At 37.8% G+C, this 10,024-nt stretch overlaps 1 protein-coding gene across 3 annotated transcripts in view; it reads right to left on the reverse strand.

Annotated features, from left to right (window-relative positions):
* CAMK2D (calcium/calmodulin dependent protein kinase II delta) overlaps positions 1-10,024 on the reverse strand; it is a 304,759-nt gene that overhangs the window by 226,892 nt on the left and 67,843 nt on the right. The window lies entirely within an intron of this gene.

Raw genomic sequence — 10,024 nt, forward strand, 5'->3', positions numbered from 1 at the left:
ACTCCTTGCTTTCCTCTATCCATCCTCCCTGAGAACTGTTAACTTCCTGACCCTGCACAGACACTCAGTTCCATCTCGGCTTTGCCTTCCAACTTACCCTGATCTAGACCACATCATCGTTGCTTCTTCATCGTGTGAAAAGTTAAGATGGATTTATAACCATCCTTAGTCTTTCTCAAAATTGTTCCTGTACCCAAAATCTGACCATTGAAGAGAAAAAGAATAAAAACTGATTAACACACAAACAAGCAAAAAGAAATAAAAAAGAGATATGAACATATTTTTTAAAATGGTTAAAAGAATAAATCAGAAGAAAAGAGGGGAGGATGGAGAAAGAACAATAGAAGCAAACTATTTCCCAATGCATTTCCCACTCTTGTCCAATCCCTTGTCAAGAAAAATTTACACAGCCAGAGGAGGCTATTTTCCTCCAGCCTTATCCTGAGCATGAACAAAGCTGTTTGGTGCTGCAAACCCTCCACACTAACTAAGCTCCATCCTTAAACACAAACATACGAGAGAACTTTATATACACACGTATAATTGTGTATGTGTATAACTGTGATGATAATCTGTTGTCATCTCAGTTATTTACCAGATATTTAAAGATATAAACTAAGGTTGAAAAGCAGGAAGAGCCATCAACATTAAGCCCTTCCCCATGGTGTGGTACACCTCTTCAGGGCCAAGGCACTCATTCCTCAGCTGTTGGGACTGCTGGGGGAGCTGCCTCTCAGGTGTGTCCTTTCTCCAGGAACTGAAATCTGCCAGAGACAGTATGGCCTCCGTGAAGGCCATGCATGTATTCGATGAGAGATTTAATGCACTGCTATAAAGATGTGGCCCCCTTCTCTAAAAGCGGGAAAATTGTGAAGAGCTATCCCCAACACCTCCACAACCCCCAGAGTCAACTACAATGTAGACCAAGGAGCCTCTTAGGATGAGTTACAGCTTCAATTGCTGACTCTGCCCAGTTCTTCATCCTCATTCTCCTATAGAGGTTGATTCAGAGAGAAGTCCCTGGTAGCTTTCCTTCACACAGATGATGGTGAACCCAACAGAAGACTCCAGGTCTATAATCTCCATCCCCTACCCCTCCAATCTCATGTCATTCAGCTTTCTCTTTTGCTCATTAGACTCCAGACATACTAGTGCCCCTCCCCGCCTTCCTCCATCCCACCTTTCTTATTCTTATACTGGGGGCTTCATACTTCCTCATCTCTGGCTTAAATGTTCTCCTGTTGGCTTTTCCATACAAAGCTCCTTCTTAGAATTCAAGCCTCGCTCAAATGTTGCCAACATGCCTTCCCTTACTACTCTTTTTCAAGTATCCCGCTATAATCCTATTAAGCTGAATTCCCATAACTTTATTTCCTTCATAGCACTTAGCACAATTTGAAAAACTCACATTTGGTTGCTTGCATGAAAGAACTCTGTTGCTATCCCCTACCATTTTTCCTTTCATACTAGAAGATTAACCTCTTCAAGGCAAGGAATTTGTATTGTTCACTAATGTTTCTCCAAAGTCTATAAATGTGCACAAAATAGGTGCTCAGAGAAATATTTTTTGAACAAGCATCAGTATGAAGTTTGAACACCATCAACACCATCGTGGGGGAGAGGTGCCATGGAAAGTCACCCATACAAAAGCAACAAAATGAAGCCTGATCAAGCATGATAACATACCAAAAACGGAGTTAAAACGCAGAGAAGAGTACAACCTTGACAACTTCAAAATGTGATAACCTAGGAAACAAGCTTCTCGAACAGCTTACCATGACTTATAATTCACTTCCAAAGGACTTCACCTCCATTCCTGAATTCACACTGGTGAAGGTGTTGAGAAATTACAATAAGACAACCAAAGATCACAGATCTATAACCCCTGCCACCTTCACCAATAATTAAAAAAAAAAATCTACTGGGGAAAGAAACCCCTATGGGGGAAGGTTCCAGGTTGTTTAAAGAGGTGATTTATTAAACAAAGAAAAACGAGCTCCAATTGTGAGAACAAAGGCTTTCCTGAGCAGATGTGATCCTGCACTGATCTCTGGTATTATACCGTCCAGTAAGTATCACTTTGGAGAAATTGAGGCTACAATAATTAATTAGAATTTTATTACTATTCAATAACAGAAATGGTATTTTCAAAATATCTACTGAATGATGTCTCTATTGTTGGGTACTTCCCACCAATTGCCTTAACTTTTGGCCATGTGGGATGGTGATTAGGCTTCTCTCCCACTTTAAAATAGCTCATGTTTTCTTACTAATGTTGAATATTTTTAGATAAATCCTAAACAAACTTTAATTTGAATTAATTTATTCAATACACATTCATGAATTTCAGTATGCACTATGAATGGTTTGCTAGATGTATAAGCTATGGTGAGATAAAAATTCAAGAACTACTGCTCTGTAGACGATATTAGTTTCCAGTCTTGGACGAGATGTCTTTTTTTTCTGACAATATATTTACTGATACCAGTAACAGACTGCATAGGAAATATGAAGAAGATTGTTTGGGAATGTCCAAAACCCAAAACCCTTCGACATAAACTAAGATAAATTTATTGCACTAAAGAAGTTATTATCACAAGCAGAAAGTAATTAAGATTCATGAGTGTCTTGGGATTTGCAATACAGAATATTCCTTAATAAAATACTCTGGGTCTGTAACAACCCAAACTCATTAAGGCAATTCACCATCATCACTGTCACAAAAAAGAAAGAATGTGACACTCTCCACTGAAATTAAAAATACATGGGTCATTTATCACAAGACTTTGATTGAAAAACCCAAGACTGAAAATCTTACCTACTATGGACAGATTCTATTCTACCTATTTTGCCAATAGTTTAAAATACAAAGGTACATACTTTATAAGATTAAAGCTAATTGTACTTCCTAAATTGGAAAATTGACTAGAAAAGTAGTGTACAGCCTGATTATGCAAATAAAGGCAATGGCATCAGAGCTGAGTAGATTTTCCTGAGCTATAGTCATTCCACAGATGCATCTACATTAAAAAAAAAAAAAAATGTTCCTGAATGCCTGGGGAAATCTCAATTATATTTCCCACACTGCTTATATGGGCAGTGAGGGAAACAGGCCAAATTATGCAATGAATCTTCCATGAAGTGTGGCCAATGAATGTAATTCTGCGTTATGCTTTAACAAAATTTTCTTCTTACTCCTAAGAAAAGAACAAAGGAAAAGAGCAATACGTGAGAAGAATAAAGTCACCAAGAAACAATTACATTAGCAAGAATTAAAATGTTGCTGAGGAAATCACTGAATAATTTAAGTTCTTCCTAAGTGTCTCAATCATCAACCTCTTTTTCTGCAAGAAAATATTATCTGTAGCACTCAAGATTCTTCCATGAATTCCAAGGGCCTTGCCTCTGCAGAATAACTCTCTGTTGACCATATTTCTTCCATTCATAAATCAAAATACCAATTCAACCCCATCAGGGGTGGATGCAAATAGGTGTCCTTAGACTTCCTAGTAAAATATATTTAAAAATAAGTAGCATAGTTTGATAATAACATTCACTAAATAAAAATATGTCTGTAATCTTCAAAGTCTGTGAACATTTTGAGCAATATTAAATTTTGATGATTTATATTTATGTAGTACTTCCTGTGAGTTCCTGACTGAATAAGGAATTCCTGTTGCCCTAAATATTCATAAAAGTCACACACACAAAAAACATTTGGGCATATATTTCTTATGTATATACTGATACATTTCCTGAACACAAGTGTATAAATTTTGCATTATTCTTAAGAATATGATCTTCAATGACTATCATTTAAAACAAATCTTGTTTTCAAGTTCTATTAATATAACCTGTAGAAGTGTTTATAATGGTTTTCATAGAGTCACAGGATTATGCAAGGTTTTACTTTTTCATCCTTATTCAGGAATAAAACCCACTGGCAGTCATTTATGGCCCCTCTGACCTATAGAAATGTGAACAAGAAATAATATGAGTTTGCAGCAACTGACTTTAAGCTGGTACACTAAGCTGACATTCCTGAAGGATACCATCTACACAGCTATGGGCAAGGAAGTATTTTGAGTAAGGGGTCAGGACGAGAAATCCGATCCTAAATAATCTCCTCAAGCAGCATTCCTAGCCAGTGTGGTTTCATAATGTTGTCAGAAGCAACATTTGTAAAGTTTATGGGCTCCAAAGCTCCCATAAAAAATTCCTAGGAGACCAGCCTGGAAATCCAGGAAGCCAATGAAGAAGGCCTTCGCTGGTTCTGCTAAATTCCAAAATGCAAACAGATTTTTTCGAGATTTTATTGGTGTACAATGTTTGGAGATGATCTAATAAAATACTGCCTTTTACTGATAGCTTCAGTTCAGCCCTTGCTAACGATCAGCTACTCACTTGCCGAGACCCAAATATTCATCTGGTTCTGCTCCTCAGAGAGAAAACGTAAGCCAAGGAGAGGCAGCGAGTGTCTGAGGAGAAAGAACCAAGGCCCGATTCACCTTCCTTCTCCCTTTGTCTAATTGTAGCTCATGTTCCCTGCATATCAACTGGGATAGAAATGTTTGTTTTTGTGAAAAGTTAATGGGATCTCTCTGGAAATTTTTGCTTAAGACCTGATAACTAAAGTATAAGCTATGAAATCTAAGGTCATTAGATGGCTATAACCAAATGCAAAATATAAAAAATAAAACAATAGTTTATGATCAATAAAAATGTTTTCACTTGTCTAGATTAAAGTTGTTTGGAGATTGTCCTAAGGGAACATTTTAGAGTTTTTAAAACTACCTATATAATATTTTCTAATTCTAATATATATTAAAATGAAGCCAAAGAAGAAGACAAATCTGTAAATTTTTCTGTTAAGCATTGCAAAGCTCAGTGAGCATCAGGGTTAATATAACCACTTTCCTACACTTTCTTGCATGCTAGAGAAGCATTACCAAGCAAAAGCCAAAACTCTCCTCCTGTGTAGAAACTTCTCCTGTTCGTGATGTTTTAAAAGACGTGCATGAAAATAAAAGAGGCATGCATCATCCATATCATCTAACTAGTTTATCCAGGAGTAGGTGGATTTACGCAGTGGTATAAGAATCAGCCGATTTGTCCACAGAATGGAAATACCATATGATACCATCTGACCTCCAACTTCAGGAGTTTTCTGACCCCTAGACCAATGGAGCATGGAGAGATACATTAAAGACTTCAGGAAAAGGAGGATCTAGTTTCTAACCCACTGCTGACTAATTAATGAAGCATTAATACAAACTTTCCTTAATGCTTTCAGCTCTTGCAATGGAGCTGCCCTTCAAGCACCACTGATGTGTTTCAGTTTTGAGAAATTAAAAATCAATAAAGAAGGCATCCTAAAAACCACCAGAAAATGTGTTATCTATTTTTCAAAAAGTGACCATGTCTATAAGTGAAAAAGTCAATTTCTGGGCTTACACAAGAGGCTTTTTTTGGGGGGTGGGGGGGATGTGGGTCACTAACTTTAGTGAGAAAGGAAGAGCAGGTCTGATATCTTCCAAGGGTATCACCCAAACCCATGTGGTAGTGGACAGACAGGGGGGACAGATGCCCTCTGTTGGGTACGCCATCTTACCCTGTGCTCCACCCCATCCACGTATGATAAAAAGAACTTCATTTAAAGAAAATTGTCAGATTTTTCAAAAGATATAATAAGCTTTCCTTTATATGCCATAGTACACGGTGTAAGGCACAATTCAGTGCCTTGCTACATCATGTTCTAATTGATTTGCCTGAGTGAGGTCAGACTCTCTACTAATTAACAAATTTCTTGAGGACAGAAACTTTCAGTACTATTTCTCTTATATCATCCACAGTATAGGCACACAGTGGACTATACAAGTTTTGGTTGGGTTCATGAATTATTGGCATACAATTGATACAAAAATAAATACTGAAGAGAAAAATAAGTTTCCAGATTTTGATTTATACTATGGTTTTATCATAACCTACAGTCACCAAGAAGACTCCTTCACTTCACTAAAATAAATATATACTGCAATTACATCTTAAAATGAGAGAAGCAGACTGCTGCTCCACATTTTCCAATCCAGATAGTGACTGCCAAATATTACCCGCCACTTGGGGATTTGTTGGAGGGGAATGTGGGTAAGAATAAGTAAAATAAAGAGAGAGATACTAGGGGAAAAAGGCATGAGGAGGTCAGAAGGAACTTTCAGATAATTCATTATTTAGTTTCCATGAATCAAATACAAACTATATATTGACAAGCCCCAATTTATATACATATCTCTCCCTTGAACTCCAGATAGCCAAGGGTCAGCTCTCCATATCTGTCTGCATGACTGTCTAAAAGGCACTTCAAATTTAACATGTCCAAACTTAGCTGTTATCCCTTTTTGCCAAACTTACTGTTCTTGCAGTTCTCCCCATCTCAGTATATGACAGCTCCATACTTCCTAAATCCTCAGGCAAGAATATTATCCTTGGTGTTGGTCTTTCCCTCACACCCTGTATTCACTTTGTCAACAGCTCCTGTGGGCTCTGTTTTCACAACTAGACAATGCAACTACTTTTCATCATCCCTGTGCTTAGAAAACTCTTCTCGCAGATATACACCTTTTGTAGCCCATACCCCTAGACAGACAGGCAGACACACACACACAGTAGCCTTCTTAGCCCCTTTTCTTGCTTCATTCTTCTTCACAGCCATTATTTTGTTCATGACTAAAATATAAGCTCCACAGCAACAGGCATTTTCTGCTGTTTTGATTCCTGCTATTCATCAGGACTTAGAATGGTGCCCAACACACAGCAAACAACCACAATTTGTTTCATATTAATAAGTTAGTAGACCCACTAAGAAGAAAGAGAGAGGAATTAAAGTCTGTACACAATCCCTCATAACAAATCTTCAGTCCTTGCTCCTGCCCTCTCGAGGATTGTTACTATCCACCTTATAAATAGTCTGTCGATAGTAGTAACTATATTTGTGTGGTCCAGGAGCATCTCTTACCTTCTCATCTTCATCAGGGATGAGACAAAATATACATAGAAGCAACACAGTAATAATTTTGCTAACTTATATGTACTCACAATACACAAGGCATTGTTCTGAGCCCGTTAGCAGATGATTCAATCATCACAACAGACATCTGTTCCATTCTTTTCAAGAGAAGGAAACTGAGGTGCAACAGTTTACAAAACTGAGACTCAGAAGTCAAAGACCAGGATCATGATTGAGATCATCTGTCCCGAAGTCATATTCTTAACTCTTTCATGTAATGGAAAGATGGTCCCATTATGAAATACAGCGAAGCTAATTGCCTAAGGATGCTTTCAGGTAATCTGCAAAGCAGCATCATAAGAAATAACACTTGGATATCCAAAGAAGCACGGCGTCCCTTCAAAGGCATCTGGATTTGGTATTGGAGGCAGCAAGAACATGGTGATTGCTGGGAGTCTCGCCATAAGTACATTAACTCTGGTTTTGAGGATTTGGAAAGTAGAAGAAAGAAGGGAAAGCAAAATGTTCGTGTGCAAACACGTATGGGTGGAGCGTGGAGACAAATGAGAATGTGTTCACTCACTCATTTGTTCAACAGCCATTCCAAGCCTCCTATCTCACAGGAACTGAGAGCCAGTAAGTCCCTGTGCTTACGAGTCCATCTCTGGAACAGGTAGTTACAGAAGACAAGGAAAAAGCGAGGCTAAACAGACCAGGTGATACAGAGGGAGTCTGTCGGAGAACAGTGGGGGAAGAGCTTAACCGACAAAAAGGGAAGAGATCGTGGAGAATTTTGAGAGCTAGGAGGATTTGGTTGTAAAATATATCAGTGATATATTCCTGAGGTACATAATAAATATTTGTTGAAGGAAGAAATGACTATTCAAAAATATATTCAAAGGTCTGGCCTAGAATCTGTTTTCTCCTTTCTTTACTTGGATTACTCTTGCAGCAGAGGAAATCATTCACTAGCATCTCTAAACCCACCAGTAATCTTGGAAAATATGAGAAGGATTTCTTCTTACTATACTAAGCCTGTTCTTATTGGAAATGACTCATATGATAACTCTCTGTTTGAGATACCTACAAAAAAACTTCCAAAGCACAGCTGATTATTTTTTCTCTGGAAATGACTCCTTCAAGTAGAAGTCAGTGGAATTGATCAAATAACCCATTTTCTCCTTGAATTAAACTCCTAAGAACACCTGCAGAAGTAACCAGGTTAAAAAGAACTCACTTCCTGTTCCTTCCTGCTCACAAAACTCACCAGCTACAACATGTAAGCCTCCGAGGTCTCATGGGAGAGATCATTTATAAATGGCAAAACAGATGCTATTCAATTAATGAGGGGTGGGGGTTTATCCCAATAAACCAATTGTAAACTGAAAATGTCATAATTTGAAAATGGACTTAATAGACCTAACCTACCAACCATCAGAGCTGAGCTTAGCATACCTTAAATGTGCTCAGAATACTTACAATAGCCAACACTTTAATGTGCTCAGAAAATAGATTACAAATAAATAGCCAGCACTTTAATGTGCTCAGAATACTTAGCAATAGCCAACAGTTGGGCTAAACTCATCCAGCACAAAGCCTATTTTATAATAAAGGGTCAAATATTCCATGTAATTTACTGGATATTGTAATAAAGGTGAAAAGCAGAATGTTGTGTGGGTGATCAAAGCATGGTTTCTACTGAATGCCTAATTGCCTTCCCACCACTGCAAAGCTGAAAATTGTAAGCGGAACCTTTGTTAAGTCAGGAAGGATCCATATACAATGTCTATGCTTCTGGCTCTTATTTGACTCTTTCCTCATACATTGACTTCGGCATATAACCAAGGACCTCTCTACAGCTCCCCTAAAATGAGTTTCTCAATACATGTGCCTTGTATTGTTTTTCTGATCATTTAATAAGTAAATGCATGCCAAACGTTATCAGTAGTGCCTGGCCCACTATAAAGACTAGAGAAACGTTAGCTATCATTATTATTGCCTTACTGCACTTTTATCTTTTAAAGGTTTAGATTTTAATTTAAAATATTTCACAAATATATTTACCGCTGAAACAATTCCAACAGCAGAGAAGAAGAAAAATAAACATGAAAGTCCCCTCTTTTCCACCTCTGGCCCCCATAATCCTGCTCTCCAAAGGCATCACTGTCTGCATGTCTTCCCAGACATATTTTGTGATGGTTTCATGCTAGATGAAATAAGCAAATTGCAGAACAGCATACATAGTGTGATTCAATTATGTAAATAAAAAAAGAAAATTTCTGGGTATACAGACATTTCTATGCTACCTATGTGACCTGTTATAAAATACGTCTGGAAGGATATGCGGACAGTGATACCTTTGGAGAGAGGGGTTAGGGAACCCAGAGGAGAAGAAGAGGAGATTTTCATGTTTACTTTTTCTCCACACACGCAGACACAGACACAGACACACACCTTCAGGGGATATGTCCGGATAATAAATTCTAGAAATGTGCCTGCAGGATGAATGATTTTATGTATTTTTCAATTGAATATATACTGCCATATTGCCTATAAAAATGGCAAACCTCAAAGGAAGATTTTTAAAATCTTACAGGTTACATTAATAAGAATAAAAATAAGTAGATTCCACCAACTAAGAACAAATCCGATGCATTCCCTGGGCTTATCTACTAGCAAAGGCAGCTATAGGAGATTGACTAAGGAACCACCCTGAACAAACCAGAGGTGCAGAGAGTATTTACTGGCAAATGCTCGGGGGCGATGGGGTTTTATCTCTCACATGCCACACCCGTCATCAAAAATACTGCTTTTATTCTGCTTATCTGATATCCAGTTCCTTATTATCTATTAACCACCTACATACCTACCAAGGCTTTATCTAGAAAAGTATGGTAGGTACGTAGGTGGTTTATAGATAATAAGGAACTACCAAGACTTTATCTTTCCTGACAACGTATTCTCAGAAAAACAATCTTAAGTCTATAATCTAAGATTTAGTAAGAGGTCACCTCTAATCTG

Source organism: Otolemur garnettii, unplaced genomic scaffold (assembly GCF_000181295.1).
Source record: "Otolemur garnettii isolate 467f Iridium unplaced genomic scaffold, OtoGar3 scaffold00129, whole genome shotgun sequence".
Taxonomy (NCBI): Eukaryota; Metazoa; Chordata; class Mammalia; order Primates; family Galagidae; genus Otolemur; species Otolemur garnettii.